The sequence below is a fragment of the Bubalus bubalis genome, chromosome 17 (assembly GCF_019923935.1).
Source record: "Bubalus bubalis isolate 160015118507 breed Murrah chromosome 17, NDDB_SH_1, whole genome shotgun sequence".
Lineage (NCBI taxonomy): Eukaryota > Metazoa > Chordata > Mammalia > Artiodactyla > Bovidae > Bubalus > Bubalus bubalis.
The window spans coordinates 56,073,386-56,088,814 of record NC_059173.1 but is presented as its reverse complement, the minus strand read 5'-3'; the positions used below and the strand labels follow the sequence as shown (position 1 = coordinate 56,088,814).

The following is a 15,429-nucleotide window of genomic DNA, read 5'->3' as shown; positions in this document are numbered from 1 at the left end:
ATTAAAAGACGTTTACTCCTTGGAAGAAAAGTTATGACCAACCTAGATAGCATATTCAAAAGCAGAGACATTACTTTGACAACAAAGGTCTGTCTAGTTAAGGCTATGGTTTTTCCAGCGGTCATGTATGGATGTGAGGGCTGGACTGTGAAGAAAGCTGAGTGCTGAAGAATTGATGCGTTTGAACTGTGGTGTTGGAGAAGACTCTTGAGAGTCCCTTGGACTGCAAGGAGATCCAACCAGTCCATTCTGAAGGACATCAGCCCTGGGTGTTCTTTGGAAGGAATGATGCTAAAACTGAAACTCCAGTACTTTGGCTACCTCATGCGAAGAGTTGACTCATTGGAAAAGACTCTGATGCTGGGAGGGATTGGGGCCAGGAGGAGAAGGGGACGACAGAGGATGAGATGGCTGGATGGCATCACTGACTTGATGGACGTGAGTTTGAGTGAACTCCGGGAGATGGTGATGGACAGGGAGGCCTGGCGTGCTGCGATTATGGGTTCGAAAAGAGCTGGACATGACTGAGCGACTGAACTGAACTGAGTAAATGGAGAAGCAAGTATAAAACCTATTAATAAATCAGGAATATGCAATGGTGACTAGAGGAAGATGATAAGTAGGGTAAGGTAGGTCAGTTTGCTTTTTTCCTTTTTTATTCACCTTTATTGAGAAACAATGACACACATGTAGAATAAATTTAAGATGTACAGGATGATCATTTGATGTTTATGTACTGTGCAATGATTTCCACAATAATGCATCAATTAACACATCTGTCACCTCACAGAATTACCATTTTTGTTTTGTTTTTCTGGTAAGAACATTTAAGATTTACTTTCTCACCAACTCTCAAGCATACAATACAGTATTATTAACTATAATTAGCAGGCTATAGTTACATCCCCAGAATTTACTAGTTTTATAACTAGAAGTTTGTACCCTTTGGCCAACATCTCCCTGTTTCCTCCACCCTCTAGTCTCTGGTAATCAACAATCTACTCTCAGTTTCTATGAGTTTGGCTTTTTCAGATTTCACATATAACTGAGGTCATATAGTATTTGTCTTTCTTTGTCTGATTTATTTCGCTTAGCATAATGCCCTCAAGGTTCATTCACATTCTTACAAATGGCAGGACTACCTTTCTTTTTGTGACAATAATGTTTCATTATATATATGTGTGTGTGTATTAATATAGGTATGTGTGTTGGGGTGAGGGGCATCCCAGATGGTGCTGATAATAAAGAATCTGCCTGCCAATACAGAAGTACAAGAGATGTGGTTCAGTCCCTGGGTAGGGAAGATCCCTTGTAGGAGGGCATAGCAACCCACTCCAGTATTCCTGCCTGGAGAATCCCATAGACAGAGGAGCCTGGCGGGCTACAGTCCATGGGATCACACAGAGTCAGACATGACTGAAGTGACTGAGCATGCACGCCCATGTATGTGTGTCTATCTACATACATATAAACATGATAGAACACATTCATTGAATGAAAGATAAAAATTGTACAATCATCTCAATAATATGCAAAAAAATTGACAAAATTCAACATCCTTTTATGACAAAAACTCTCAAAAAATGGGTATAGAAAGAATGTATCTAAGCATAATAAAGGCCATATATGACAAGTTCACAGCTGACATGGTGAAATCTTGAAAGTGTTTCTTCTAAGATCAGGAAGAAGAAAAGAGTGCCCACTCTCACCACTTCTATTCAACAAGTACCAGAAGTCTTAGCAGAGCAATTAAAAGAAACAAAAGGCACCCAAATCAGAGAGGAAGAAGTAAAATTCCCTTTGCTTGCAGATGATATAATCTTACATATAGAACAACATAATGACTTCACAATAAAACTTTCAGAACTAATAAATTCAGTACAATTTCTGGATATAAAACCAACATACAAAAATCAATTTCATGTCTATACACTAACAACAAATTATCTGAAAAAGAATTTAAGAAACCAATTTCACTTATAGTTGCATCAAAAGGAATAAAATGCCTAGAAACAAATTACCTGAGGAGGTGAAAGACCTATACTCTGAAAACTGTAAGTCACTGATGAAAGAAAATGAAGAAGATACAGATTAATGGAAGGATACTCTGTGCTCATGGATTGCAAGAGTTAATATTGTTAAAATGTCCATACTACCCAAAACAATCTAAGAATTCAATGCAACCCTTATCAAAGTTTCAATGGCATTTTTCTTAGAAATAGGACAAACCTAAAATTTGTGTGGAATCACAAAAAAGACCTGAATAGCCACAGCAATCTTGAGAAACAACAAAACTAGAAGTATCACATGTCCTAATTTCAAGCTATATGACAAAGCTATAGTAATCAAAATAGTATGGTACTGACATAAAAACCGATTCATAGATCAGTTGCTGCTGCTGCTAAGTCACTTCAGTCGTGTCCAACTCTGTGTGACCCGGTGGACTGCAGCCTGCCAGGCTCCTCCATCCATGGGATTCTCCAGGCAAGAGTACCAGAGTGGGTTGCCATTGCCTTCTTCACCATAGATCAGTGAGAGCCCAGAAATAAACCTGTGCATATACAGTCAACTAACAGTTGACCAAGAATACTCACTGGGGGAAAGGATAGTCTCTCCAATAAATAGTGCTTAGAAAACTGGATATCCACTTGCCTATTTCCTTTTTAGGAAGGTAGATATTTAAGAATTTCTAACTGTTTATAGGAAATACCTAGTTAAGAGAAGAATTCAAAAGTACAGAAGAGGACCAACCAACTGATCACAGTTTCTGAAAATAGGGTGTGTTACTCTATGTAATACTATAATGGTAGACATGTCATTATACATTTGTCCAAACCCACAGAATGTATAAAACCAAGAGTGAACTCTAAGGTAAACTATGGGCTTCAGGTGATTAAGATGTGTCATTGTCGGTTCATTAACTGTAATGGATGTATTACTCTAGGAATATTACTAATATACTAGGGTATACTAGAATAGGAGAGTAGAGTATATTCTAGAATTATTACTCTAGTAGGGGATGCTGATAATCTGGAGGCTATTCATGTATCAAAGTAGGGGATATATAAGAAATCTCTAAACCTTCCTCTCAATTTTGCTGTGAATCCAAACCTGCTGTAAAAGAAAGCCTTAGAAGAAATTTGAAAAATTATTCCAAGTAGAGAGTCTTGGTGGAGAAGGCAGTGGCACCCCGCTCCAGTACTCTTGCCTGGAAAACCCCATGGGCGGAGGAGCCTGGTAGGCTGCAGTCCATGAGGTCACTAAGAGTCGGACACGACTGAGCGACTTCACTTTCACTTTTCACTTCCATGCATTGGAAAAGGAGATGGCAACCCACTCCAGTGTTCTTGCCTGGAGAATCCCAGGGACAGAGGAGCCTGGTGGGCTGCCGTCTCTGGGGTCACACAGAGTCGGAAAAGACTAAAGTGACGCAGCAGCAGCAGCAGAGAGTCTTTGAAGACCACTCTCCATGGACCTCTCGTGTACCTCCTCTAGGGACAGAGGCACTGACTGCCTTTTGCTCTGGAGTAGCTTTCTGAAATGTTTGTATGGGAAACAACCCTGAAAGGTAGAGACAGAGTCACCCTCTAGCAAAGGACAAGTGTGTTTACTGCCTAATGGAATAAAGAGAATATCTCCCTCCAGAGCAAATGTCAGGCAGGCTGATTGCCCATTAGAAAAGATTCTAATTCCCTAAAGTCAGTGTTCTTCTCTTGAATGCAGCCCACTGTGTTTTTCAAGAGTCTCCTGGCACCACTCTGTGGGAGTTGGGTCTCAAGAACGGTCACAAATGCTCCCGTGGTTACTGCTCTTGCCATGACTAATTAACTGTCCTTTGTGTCTGATTCAAGAGTTTCAGGTCTTCTGCCAGAAGCTACGAAAGGGCAACACATTGACTTGTAAGCTTGGAAGGAAAGTAAACTCTCAGCCTCAGGTTTTGATGGGAGGACACAGAATCCACAGCATGGGCACCTGGGTCATCTAACACTATTTTGGCATGTCACCATAAAAAGGGGTGTCGGCTTGGAGTCACTTGTAAGGCGCTGACACTTTTTATATGGGTTATATAACTTAATCCTCACAAATCCCTTTAAAATACCCATTTTCTAGCCAAGCACCATGAAAACAATTTGGCCAAGATTAGGCATCAATACGTACCTAAGACTAGGTTCTGATTTGGGACTCTTGGCTGATGACAGTCCTTAGATTTTCTGCCAGTGTGTTCCAAATCATGCCAGTGCTTAAGCAGTGTTTATAGAGTGAAATAAGACCAGTGTCCATGAAGAGAACTAAGAAAAAAAGAAAACAAAGTAATTTTTTATTGCACTAAATATATCCAATTTAAATGGCCAACTTTGCTCTGAAAACTAGTTTTTCCCTTTGTTTTTTTTATGGAGGAGGGGTTATATTCTTTTGCAAAACAAATAAAAGTGACAGTAAATTGTATTTTCATTTGGAGATATATTTAATATCCTTCCTTGACAACATAAATGGCTAGTGACCCTATATTGGTTCTTCTATTTTTTCTTTCCTTCCTCATCTTAAATTCTTAGAACCACAAGCTATGGTTTATCTTCTAGGCAAGTGCCACTGTGGAGCACTTAACTGCTTCCTAAGTGGGCTCATCATCTAGTCCCATTTCTGGTGTGATTAAGTTGTGCCAGGGTGCTGGTCTGTAAATGTGCTTGTGTTTGTGGAGTGCAGGCATATTTGTATTGAACTGCCCTTGAAGTCTGAACAAAGAACTTTCATTATAATCTCTCCTTGTTGAGATTATATTGAGTATTTGCAATCTCAACACCCAACTCAAGGCCTGAGTAAATATTTGTCAAGTGAATGAATAGCTACATAAATACATGAATGAATGCATCAGTGTACTGTGAGTTTCTTGAGGGTTTTGGAAATCCAATAGTACATGTTACTGGACAGCCTTTCATAGCCTCAGGCTTGTTTGATCCAAGACATCATTTCACTCTTCAAAGAGAAACTAAGAAATAAGTGGCCTTCATTACCTGACATGGAGCTTGATCACACTGGATATTTTCAAACATGTGATAATCTGCTCAGAGCAGCAAAGAACACTTCCATCATCTAAAAGATTTCCAAACAGAGAGAGATACCTGCCTTGTGAACCAATGATCTAGTACCTGAATTATGCTTACCCCATTCAAAGAAGCCGTGGCTGCATGTTAACCTTTAAGAAAGGACAGAGACTTCTGAGGGTGTTTCATGGTTGTTGCTGTTGATAATTTACATTTTCTTCTTGTATGGCTTGTAACCTCTTTATGCTATTTTCCACTAAGTCACTTAACAATAGGGCTTCTCAGGGGGCACAGTGGTAAAGAATCCGCCTGCCAAAGCAGGAGATGCCAGAGACGCAGGTTTGATCCTGGGTCGGGAAGATCCCCTGAAGAAGGAGATGGCAACCCACTCCAGTATTTTTGGTTGAAAAACTCCACAGACAGAGGAACCTGGCAGCTACAGTCCATGGAGTTGCAAACAATCAGACACAACTTAGCAACTGAGCCCACATTTAAAAATAACACTGAATTCTCTCTCAAAATTTTCAAGTGAATTGAAAAGATGATGTTCAGTGAGTTGAGAATCAATTGTAAAATTTACTGAATCTGAGAACTGACCTGTTTATTGTGTCTAAGACCTAAATGATCAGTATTTCCTTGTGTTTAAATTAGATGTAGTCATTAATTCCTTTTTACAGTGTCCTTTTTTTTTTTTAAGTGTTTCAGATTTGGTGATTAACAGATTATTTTTTGTGTCAACAGGGAGTCCTTTGTTCCCTGCCCTTCTTCCTACAGACTGATTTGGTTAATGTTTCCAATATCATAATTCTTCACCATGGAAATACTGTAATGTGACACATATTGGAGCAAATAAAACAGGAATGGGCTGATTAGAAAGGAAGAAGTCTTCTGGCTGATTCCCAGTTTCTCATCTTCTACTCCATCTTCCAGGGAGTTCTCTCTGGAACAGATGTTTCACTCCTATACTGTAAAGATGCTTAAGCAGCCCTTCTACTTTATATACTTTCATTATTTCCTCACTTTGTCATAGATAATTCCTCTTTCTCACATTTCAAGACCTTGCTCAATTATTTTTCTCATGTAATTTTTATGTAATTTAAATTCTAAGGTGGCACTAGAGGTAAAGAACACACCTGCCAATACAGGAGATGCAAGAGATGAGGGTTCCATCCCTGGGTGAGGAAGATCCCCTGGAGGAGGAAATGGCAACCCACTCTAGTATTCTTGCCTAGAGAATCCCATGGACAGAGGAGCCTGGTGGGCTACAGTCCGTGGGGTCACAAAGAGTTGGACACGACTGAGCACATGAGCACAAGCAGCTATAAGGTAAATATGAAAACGGACAGATGAGAAGATAGATGACCTGAATTTTAGTCTTGGCTCCACCACTTATAACTCTCAATTTCTTTATCTGTGAAAGGGATGTAAAAACAACTGCTTTGCCTATCTTACAGGGATGCAGTAACTGAGATGACCCCCTACGAAAAAACAAAACAAAACACAACCTTGGTAAACAAAATCCAATACAAAATGCTCTGGATCGACCTTAATAGAGAACAAAAATAATTAATCTATATTGTTCTACTTCACGTTGGTCCTTTTTTTGGCGTGAAGTTTCAGTTTGGGAAGATGCAAGAGTTCCAAAGTTCTAGAGATGGATAATGGCGATGGTTGTATAACCGTGTGCATGTACTTAAAGCTACCAAATGTATGCTGAAAAGTCATAAGCATTGATTACAAGGTTGAAATGGTATGTTTGATGTACATTTTGCCACACTAAGTTATGAACATTTATAAATATACCTTTGCTATTTTCTCATTGTAGATGCAAAACCCTTGCACCAGGTTAGTTAAGTTTAATTTCTCAACTGGCTATTTCAAGTATTGTGCTGATATCTAAAAGCAGGAGGAGAAAGGAAAGAAAAATAAAGAGATGAATCAGACCCTACTCTTGAAGATCTTACAGTTTACTCAAACTTACACACTTTTATATCATCCATGTGAACTGTGAGAGAGCAACATATTTAAACTCTGGCATGGAAGGGAACGTGAAGAGATTTTTATTTCTTTACCTTTTTTTTAATACAAGTTTTAAAGGTTACACTCCATTTACAATTATTACAAATATGTTGGCTATATTCTACATGTTGTACAAAACATGCTTAGCCTATCTTACACCCAACAGTTTTTACCTCCCACTCTCCTACCCATATATTGGTCCTTGATGAGCAGTAATGAACTCTCCTTCAACCATATAATCATTAAGTGCACTGACAGACCTAGTATTTCAGAGACTGTATGACCTTGATGCTTTAAAACAGGAAATATTCAAAGTCTTAAGCGGGGGTGTGGGGGAGCAGTGCGGAAATGTGTTAAAATTAATTTGGCCTTAGCAGAAAGATATGCCAAACAACTGAATAGAGATTTTTCACCTCTAATTTCCAAGGCAGTAGAAACGACAGTAGCCCAGCGCCCAGCTAGCTCTTGTCCCAAAGGTCCTACTGAGCTCGTTCACCTCGGGAGTAGGCCCACTGTGACTTCTGCTATAGGTTCCTTGTATGAACAAAAGACCAATTCTCTTTACTAGGAAATAAATGGTCCAAATTAAAAGCTCCTGTAGATTTGAAACTGCAGAAGCAATCTAATTTTAAAAAGACTCCAAAGACACATTTCTCTTCAGTGAGTGGACATAAGACATGAGTAATTATACATTCATAAACTAGCCCTAATTACAAAGATAGTTCCATAGATTCGAGCTCTGTAGTCAGGCTCAGTCCAGATCTACTGTTAGAACCAAGAGAATGAGAGCCAGTCTGCAAAAGCAAGCACTGGCTACCGTGGTCCTTCTCCTGGCTCCCTCTTCCCTTGTCCTCACTGACCCCTTTCTCCTCCTACCCTCTTTATTTTTCTTGATATGTTTTTCCCTCTCCCTTACACACTCGTCCTTTATCTGTTCTCTTTCTCTTCCTCGTTCTGCATCGCCCACATTAATCATCTAGACACCTGCAGTTCCAATTATGCAGACAAGCATGCTGTTTGTTTTATTCTAAATAGTCAGTGCTTTCTTTTTAGTGTGGCCTAAATTCATCAGGCAGTTTAGCCTCACCATTTCACTTTCACTTTTTAGATTCTCATTATGGGTTGAATTATGTCCCATTAAAAAAAAATATTCTGGAGGTTAAAGTCTTAACCTAATATTAGCCTTAACCTAATATTCAATCAGTTAAATTGCTCAGTCGTGTCAGACTCTGCGACCCCATGAATCGCAAGACGCCAGGCCTCCCTGTCCATCAGCAACTCCCGGAGTCCACCCAAACCCATGTCCATTGAGTCGGTGATGCCATCCAACCATCTCATCCTATGTTGTCCCCTTCTCCTTCTGCCCTCAATCTTTCCCAGCATCAGGGTCTTTCTTTTTTATTTATTTATTTATTTTAATTGGAGGCTAATTACTTTACAATATGAGTCAGTTCTTCGCATCAGGCGCTAAAGTATTGGAGTTTCAGCTTCAACATCGGTCCTTCCAATAAACACCCAGGACTGATCTCCTTTAGGATGGACTGGTTGGATCTCCTTGCAGTCCAAGGGACTCTCAAGAGTCTTCTCCAACATCACAGTTCAAAAGCATCAATTCTCTGGCACTCCGCTTTTTTCACAGTCCAACTCTCACATCCATACATGACCACTAGAAAAAACATAGCCTTGATTAAATGGACCTTTGATGGCAAAGTAATGTCTCTGCTTTTGAATATGCTGTCTAGGTTGGTCATAACTTTCCTTCCAAGGAGTAAGCGTCTTTTAATTTCATGGCTGCAATCACCAACTGCAGTGATTTTGGAGCCCAGAAAAATAAAGTCTGTCACTGTTTCCATTGTTTCCCCATCTATTTGCCATGAAGTGATGGGACCAGATGCCATGATCTTAGTTTTCTGAATGTTGAGCTTTAAGCCAACATTTTCACTCTCCTCATTCACCTTCATCAAGAGGCTTTTAAGTTATTCTTCACTTTCTGCTGTAAGGGTGGTGTCATCTGCATATCTGAGGTTATTGATATTTCTCCCGGCAATCTTGATTCCAGCTTGTGCTTTCTCTAGCCCAGTGTTTCTCATTATGTACTCTGAATATAAGTTAAATAAGCAGGGTGACAATATACAGCCTTGACGTACTCCTTTTCCTATTTAGAACCAGTCTGTCATTCCATGTCCAGTTCTAACTGTTGCTTCCTGACCTGCATATAGGTTTCTCAAGAAGCAGGTCAGGTGGTCTGGTATTCCATCTCTTTCAGGAATTTCCACAGTTTATTGTGAACCATACAGTCAAAGGCTTTGGCATAGTCAATAAAGCAGAAATAGATGTTTTTCTGGAACTCTCTTGCTTTTCCCATGATCCAGAGGATGTTGGCAATTTGATCTTTGGTTCCTCTGCCTTTTCTAAAACCAGCTTGAATATCTGGAAGTTCACGGTTCACGTATTGCTGAAACCTGGCTTGGAGAATTTTGAGCATTACTTTATTAATGCATGTTAAGTGTGTTAGTCACCCAGTCGTGCCCGACTCTTTGCGACCTCATGGACTGCAGCCCACCAGGCTCTTCTGTCCATGAGATTTCCCAGGCAAGAATACTGGAGTGAGTTGCCATTTCCTTCTCCAATGCAATTTCCTTCACACTAGTGTGTGAGATGAGTGCAATTGTGTGGTAGTTTGAGCATTCTTTGGCATTACCTTTCTTTGGGATTGGAATGAAAACGGACCTTTTCCAGCCCTGTGGCCACTGCTGAGTTTTCCAAATTTGCTGGCATATTGAGTGCAGCACTTTCACAGCATCATCTTTCAGAATTTAAAATAGCTCAACTGGAATTCCATCGCTTCCTCTAGTTTTGTTTGTAGTGGTACTTCCTAAGGCCCACCTGACTTCACATGCCAGGATGTCTGGCTCTAGGTGAGTGGGAGTGATCACACCTTTGTGATTATCTGAGTCATGAAGATTTTTTTGTACAGTTCTTCTGTGTATTCTTGCCACCTCTTCTTAATATCTTCTGCTTCTGTTAGGTCCATACCATTTCTGTCCTTAATCGAGCCCATCTCTGCATTAAATGTTTGCTTGATATCTCTAATTTTCTTGAAGAGATCTCTAGTCTTTCCCATTCTATTGTTTTCCTCTATTTCTTTGCATTGATCACTGAGGAAGGCTTTCTTATCTGTCCTTGCTATTCTTTGGAACTCTGCATTCAAATGGGAATATCTTTCCTTTTCTCCATTGCTTTTCGCTTCTCTTCTTTTCACAGCTATTTGTAATGCCTCCTCATACAGCCATTTTGCCTTTTTGCATTTCTTTTTCTTGGGGATGATCTTGTTCCCTGTCTCCTGTACAATGTCACGAACCTCTGTCTATAGTTCACAGGCACTCTGTCTATCAGATCTAGTCTCTTAAATCTTATTTCTCACTTCCACTGTATAGTCATAAGGGATTTGATTTAGGTCATACCTGAATGGCCTAGTGGTTTTCCCCACTTTCTTCAATTTAAGTCTGAATTTGGCAATAAGGAGTTCATGATCTGAGTCACAGTCCGCTCCCGGTCTTGTTTTTGCTGACTGTATAGAGCTTCTCCATCTTTGGCTGCAAAGGATTTAATCAATCTGATTCCAGTGTTGCCCATCTGGTGATGTCCATGTGTAGAGTTTTCTCCTGTGTTGTTGGAAGAGGATGTTTGCTATGACCAGTGTGTTCTCTTGGCAGAACTCTGTTAGCCTTTGCCCTGCTTCATTCTGTACTCCAAGGCCAAATTTGCCTGTTACTCCAGGTGTTTCTTGACTTCCTACTTTTGCATTCCAGTCCTCTATAATGAAAAGGACATCTTTTTTGGGTGTTAGTTCTAACAGGTCTTGTAGTTCTTCATAGAACCGTTCAACTTCAGCTTCTTCAGCATTACTGGTTGGGGCATAGATTTGGATTACTGTGATATTGAATGGTTTGCCTTGGAAATGAACAGAGATCATTCTGTCCTTTTTGAGATTGCATCCAACATTTCGGACTCTTTTGTTGATTATGAGGACTACTCCATTTTTTCTAAGGAATTCTTCCCCACAGTTATATTAGTCTTAACCTAATATTGAGGAGGTTAGAATCTTAACCTCCAGTACCTCAGAATGTGACTAAATTTCAGACTAGGTTCATTGCAAAAGTAATTAGTTTTAAAAAGAACACCACGTGAAGAGGCATGAGCACACACTGGTGGAGGGCTATGTGGAGACACAAGGAGAAGCTGGAATTACATTGCCACAAACTAAGGAAAGAAAATATTGCCAGCAAATCACCAGAAGCTAGGGAAAAAAGGCACGGACCAATTTCTCTCTGACCTCAAAGGAACCACTCTATCAAAACCTCAGTTTTCTAGCTTCTAGCCTCCAGAGCTATGAGACAATAAATTCCTGTTGCTTGTGGCAACTTGTTACCACAGACCTAGCAAATACAGACCTGACCCAGAACTTAATTTAATTTATTTGTATTCATACCATCACATTTCCTCCTTTAGGATGTGAATGTTTATAGCTCAAACCATTAGTGATTGGAACTTCCTCAGCCCATTCTGACTAAGCCACATTCCAGCAGCTTTATTCTTCCAACTTTGGGGAAGTTAGCAACTCAAACAGACATACCTTAAAACCTAATTTTTCTTTAGAACAAGAGTAACGAATTTACACTTACACACTCAAAAGCCAAGGGTAATGAAAAGCAATTAATATTGCCATTTTAATTCTAACTAGTCCAGAACTTTTTCGTTCTGATTCTAGAGTATTTCAGATTGAATGATGAACTTGTATTTCACAAAGGGAGCCTCCAAAGGGGTGGATTTTGAAACTCAACTGGCAAAGAGAAATTAGCATTGGTTTGTGAGTCAGACATTAATGCTTTTTTAATTTTAGCTTAGCCTTATACCTGGTGTAGGACTTTAGTCATATAATTTAATCCTCTGAAAGTCAGTCTTCTTTAGCACTGTACCTGGCACATAGACAGTGTTCCTTAAAGCTGGCCTATTATTTAATTAGAAAGCTTCCTTTCTCCTGGATGCTCCAGCACCTTCATCTAGCAAGGCTTTGCTATATCCCCTGCCCATCCTGGTAGCTATTTAGAGGAGAAGTTTTAACTTCTGACTGCTCTGAAAAAAAAAATCTCTGTTTTCTTAATAACAAAAACCACAACCATGGCACTTTAGAAAACCTTCTTGGTTTATTTCATCTTGGTGATTCTAAGACTTTCACATAATTCACAGCCAAAGAGTAAATAATAGCACTCAGGACTTTTAAACTAGACTGTGAGGAGTATGTTATCACCTCAAATAATTTAAACTTCAGTTCCAGGTCTAAAATTAAGCTCTGGGAAGTCACCGTAAGGTTGTATTTTAGAGTCTGAAGTAGATAAATCCCACTCAACACAAGTGGTAAAAATATGATTTACATTGCTTGGGAAAAGATCAAATTCTCAAAGTTCTGGTGTTTAGAGAGACCAATAAATTTACAGCTAGAAATCTTATCTCATAAAAGATTAACCAGTGGGAAGTGAAAGAAGAGCTGAGGGGAAAAGTTGCTTCTCAGTGTTATTCTATGAAAACCCTTAGAAAGTAGGGAAGTTGGGCTTGCTGAGTATTCCAGGTAAGGTTCAGTTCAGTTCAGTTCAATCGCGCAGTCGTGTCCAACTCTGCGACCCCATGGACTGCAGCACCCCAGGCCTCCATGTCCATCACCAACTCCCAGAGTTTACCCAAACTCATATCCATTGAGTCGGTGATGCCATCCAACCATCTCATCCTCTGTCATCCCCTTCTCCTTTTGCCTCCTCCAGGTAAGGTACTGGCTGCTTACTGTATACCATCTCATTAGCTCAATCTAAAGTGAAGTAGCTCAGTCATGTCTGACTCTTTGTGACCCTGTGGACTGTAGCCTACAAGATTCCTCCGTCCATGGGATTTTCCAGGCAAGAATATTGGAGTGGGTTGCCATTTCCTACTCCAGGAGATCTTCCTGATGCAGGGATTGAACCCAGGTCTCCCGCATTGTAGGCAGACACTTTACCGTCTAAGCCACCAGGAAAGTCCTAGCTCAATCTAATGAGTGCCCTATATATCATTTATCCCCATTTCTTCATGGATGAAGAAATGAAGTAATTCTAGGTCAGTCGTTAAAATCAGAAATCAAATCTGAGTTGGCTAACCCAATAGCTCATGAACCCTCTAACCAGAGTTAGAGGTTTGGTTCTGACTCTATGTCTGCCAAGCTGGTGATTCTGAATAATCTGCTAAATCTATCTGGATCTTAGTATCCCTCTGTGTAAAGCTGATGCTTTAAGAGCAGACAATTTCACAGACTCCTTCTGGCTAGAGAATTTCTATTTGGGAAAAAAAAATCTGTGCAAGTCAGAATAGTAAGGGCCATTACGATAGCCTATTATAATCCCATCATGATCAGTTGGATTTGTTTGGGTATTCAGTAGAACCTATCATACTCTCTCACCTTTAAACAGAAGTTTTAGCTATATAATTCAAAATATTATAAGAGCATGCTAAGTCACTTCAGTTGTGTCCAACTCTGTGACCCTATGAACTATAGCCTGTCAGGCTCCTCTGCCTATGGGATTCTTCAGGTAAGAATACTGGAGTGCTTTGCCGTGCCCTCCTCCAGAGGATCTTCCCAACCCAGGGATCCAACCCATGTCTCTTAAGTCTCCTGCATTGGCAGGTAGGTTCTTTACCACTAGCACTACCTGGGAAACACACATTTGACGAAGGTGGTCTTAACCACTTAGTCTACTCATCCTCAACTCAAAATACTGTATGCATCACTTGAATTAATTTTCATTGATTAAAAACTATAAATGAACAAACCATATAACATACTGTATAAAGAACGTAGAAGTGCAGTAGCAAAGACCACCAATTTTTATTTTGCAACCATTTAATATCTTAAATGTCTCATTTAAGATATTATTTCTTCAGCCAATCCAGGAACAGTTTGTACAAACTAGTCTCTAGAAATTTATATGCTTTTATTCTAGAAAGATCTGAAACATGCATAAGATGAGCAAGTGATTTGTCCAAAAGTCTTCTACAAACTACATAAAATATTGCTCTAACACAACGTAGGGAAAAAGAAAGTTTGTGCTGTTTTGAGTTAAGTAAAGCAAGTTATTGCCACAACACTTATTTGATGTAACTATTAAAGGAAAACTTGCTCAATGAAACATTTATATAATATGCCTAGGAAAACAATTTGGATGTACAGAGCACCCTTTTGCTAGATAACTATAGTGTTTACCTCTTTGGCTACTGCTCATTTAACCAAAAGGCAAAAATATGTTGCTAAGGCTACAAACAAGAAATTTGCTGTCCAGGGTTGATTGATACAAGAATTACCAAAGTACTGTTAGGGTGAATCTTGATGAAATGGGCCCCACCAAGATGTTCTGCCATAATCATGGGCCAAGAAATCCTGGCATCTAGCATCTAAACACTCTGCAGATCCTGCCATCCTGCTCAGTAAAAGAGCTGCAAAAATCTGCTCAAGACAAACAAACATGCATGGGGCCCCTGCAGAGGATCCAAAGCAAATGTGGAAATTGAGATTCATTAATGAGAGCCAACTGTCACAGAAACTGGGTGGGTTTCGCATGAACCAGTTGGACATATTGTGTAACTGGATACCTATCATGCTCTGCAATATGCAAAACTGAACAGAGTGGCATGAATTCATTTGCATCAATTTCTAATTGTTCTCTCCCTTACCCTGGGCCCTTATGGTACTGCTTGACCCATGTCTATAATCTCTTAGATGCTTTGTTTCGGGTAAGAGGCAGCAGCTCACAAAGCCACTTCATATTAAGTGCTTAATATTTGGGTTCTGCACTGGGAAAAGTTGTTTCAACCTGAAGCTGTGTCCGTTTTGAACTGACTACCAGCCCAGCCATGTTCATTATGACTCAATCTCTCATTTGGAGGTCATCAATAATACAAATAATAATGGTAATGGTTAAAATACATATGTAGTCAATATGCTAAAATGAATAAATCAGTTTTGTTAACAACTGAACCAGAATATATGAGAATTCTTTTCTGACCTCCACTGGAAAGTTTTTGATTTATTCTGGTTAGATCTGAACTTCTTTGTAGTGTAATTTTATAATCACACTCAGAAAAAGGTGCCATAAAACACTACACACTGAGCTTGTTTCCTTAATTGACTGTAAGAATCTCTTCCTTTTTTAAATAATGTAACTGGATGCCAAATAATGATAAATTGGTCTTAGAAAGGTATTATACCTACAACTGCATAATGGAAATAACTCATTTTAATTATCTTAATTATTATTGTGATAATTTCTTAAACATGTCATTTCTT

General features: G+C 39.5%; 1 long non-coding RNA gene across 1 annotated transcript in view; it reads right to left on the bottom strand.

Annotated features, from left to right (window-relative positions):
- Positions 1-15,429, bottom strand: part of LOC123329991 — a 141,753-nt gene that overhangs the window by 96,988 nt on the left and 29,336 nt on the right. The window contains exon 2 of the long non-coding RNA XR_006545661.2: positions 4,159-4,289. This is a non-coding gene — a long non-coding RNA (uncharacterized LOC123329991). The remainder of the gene's footprint in view (positions 1-4,158; positions 4,290-15,429) is intronic.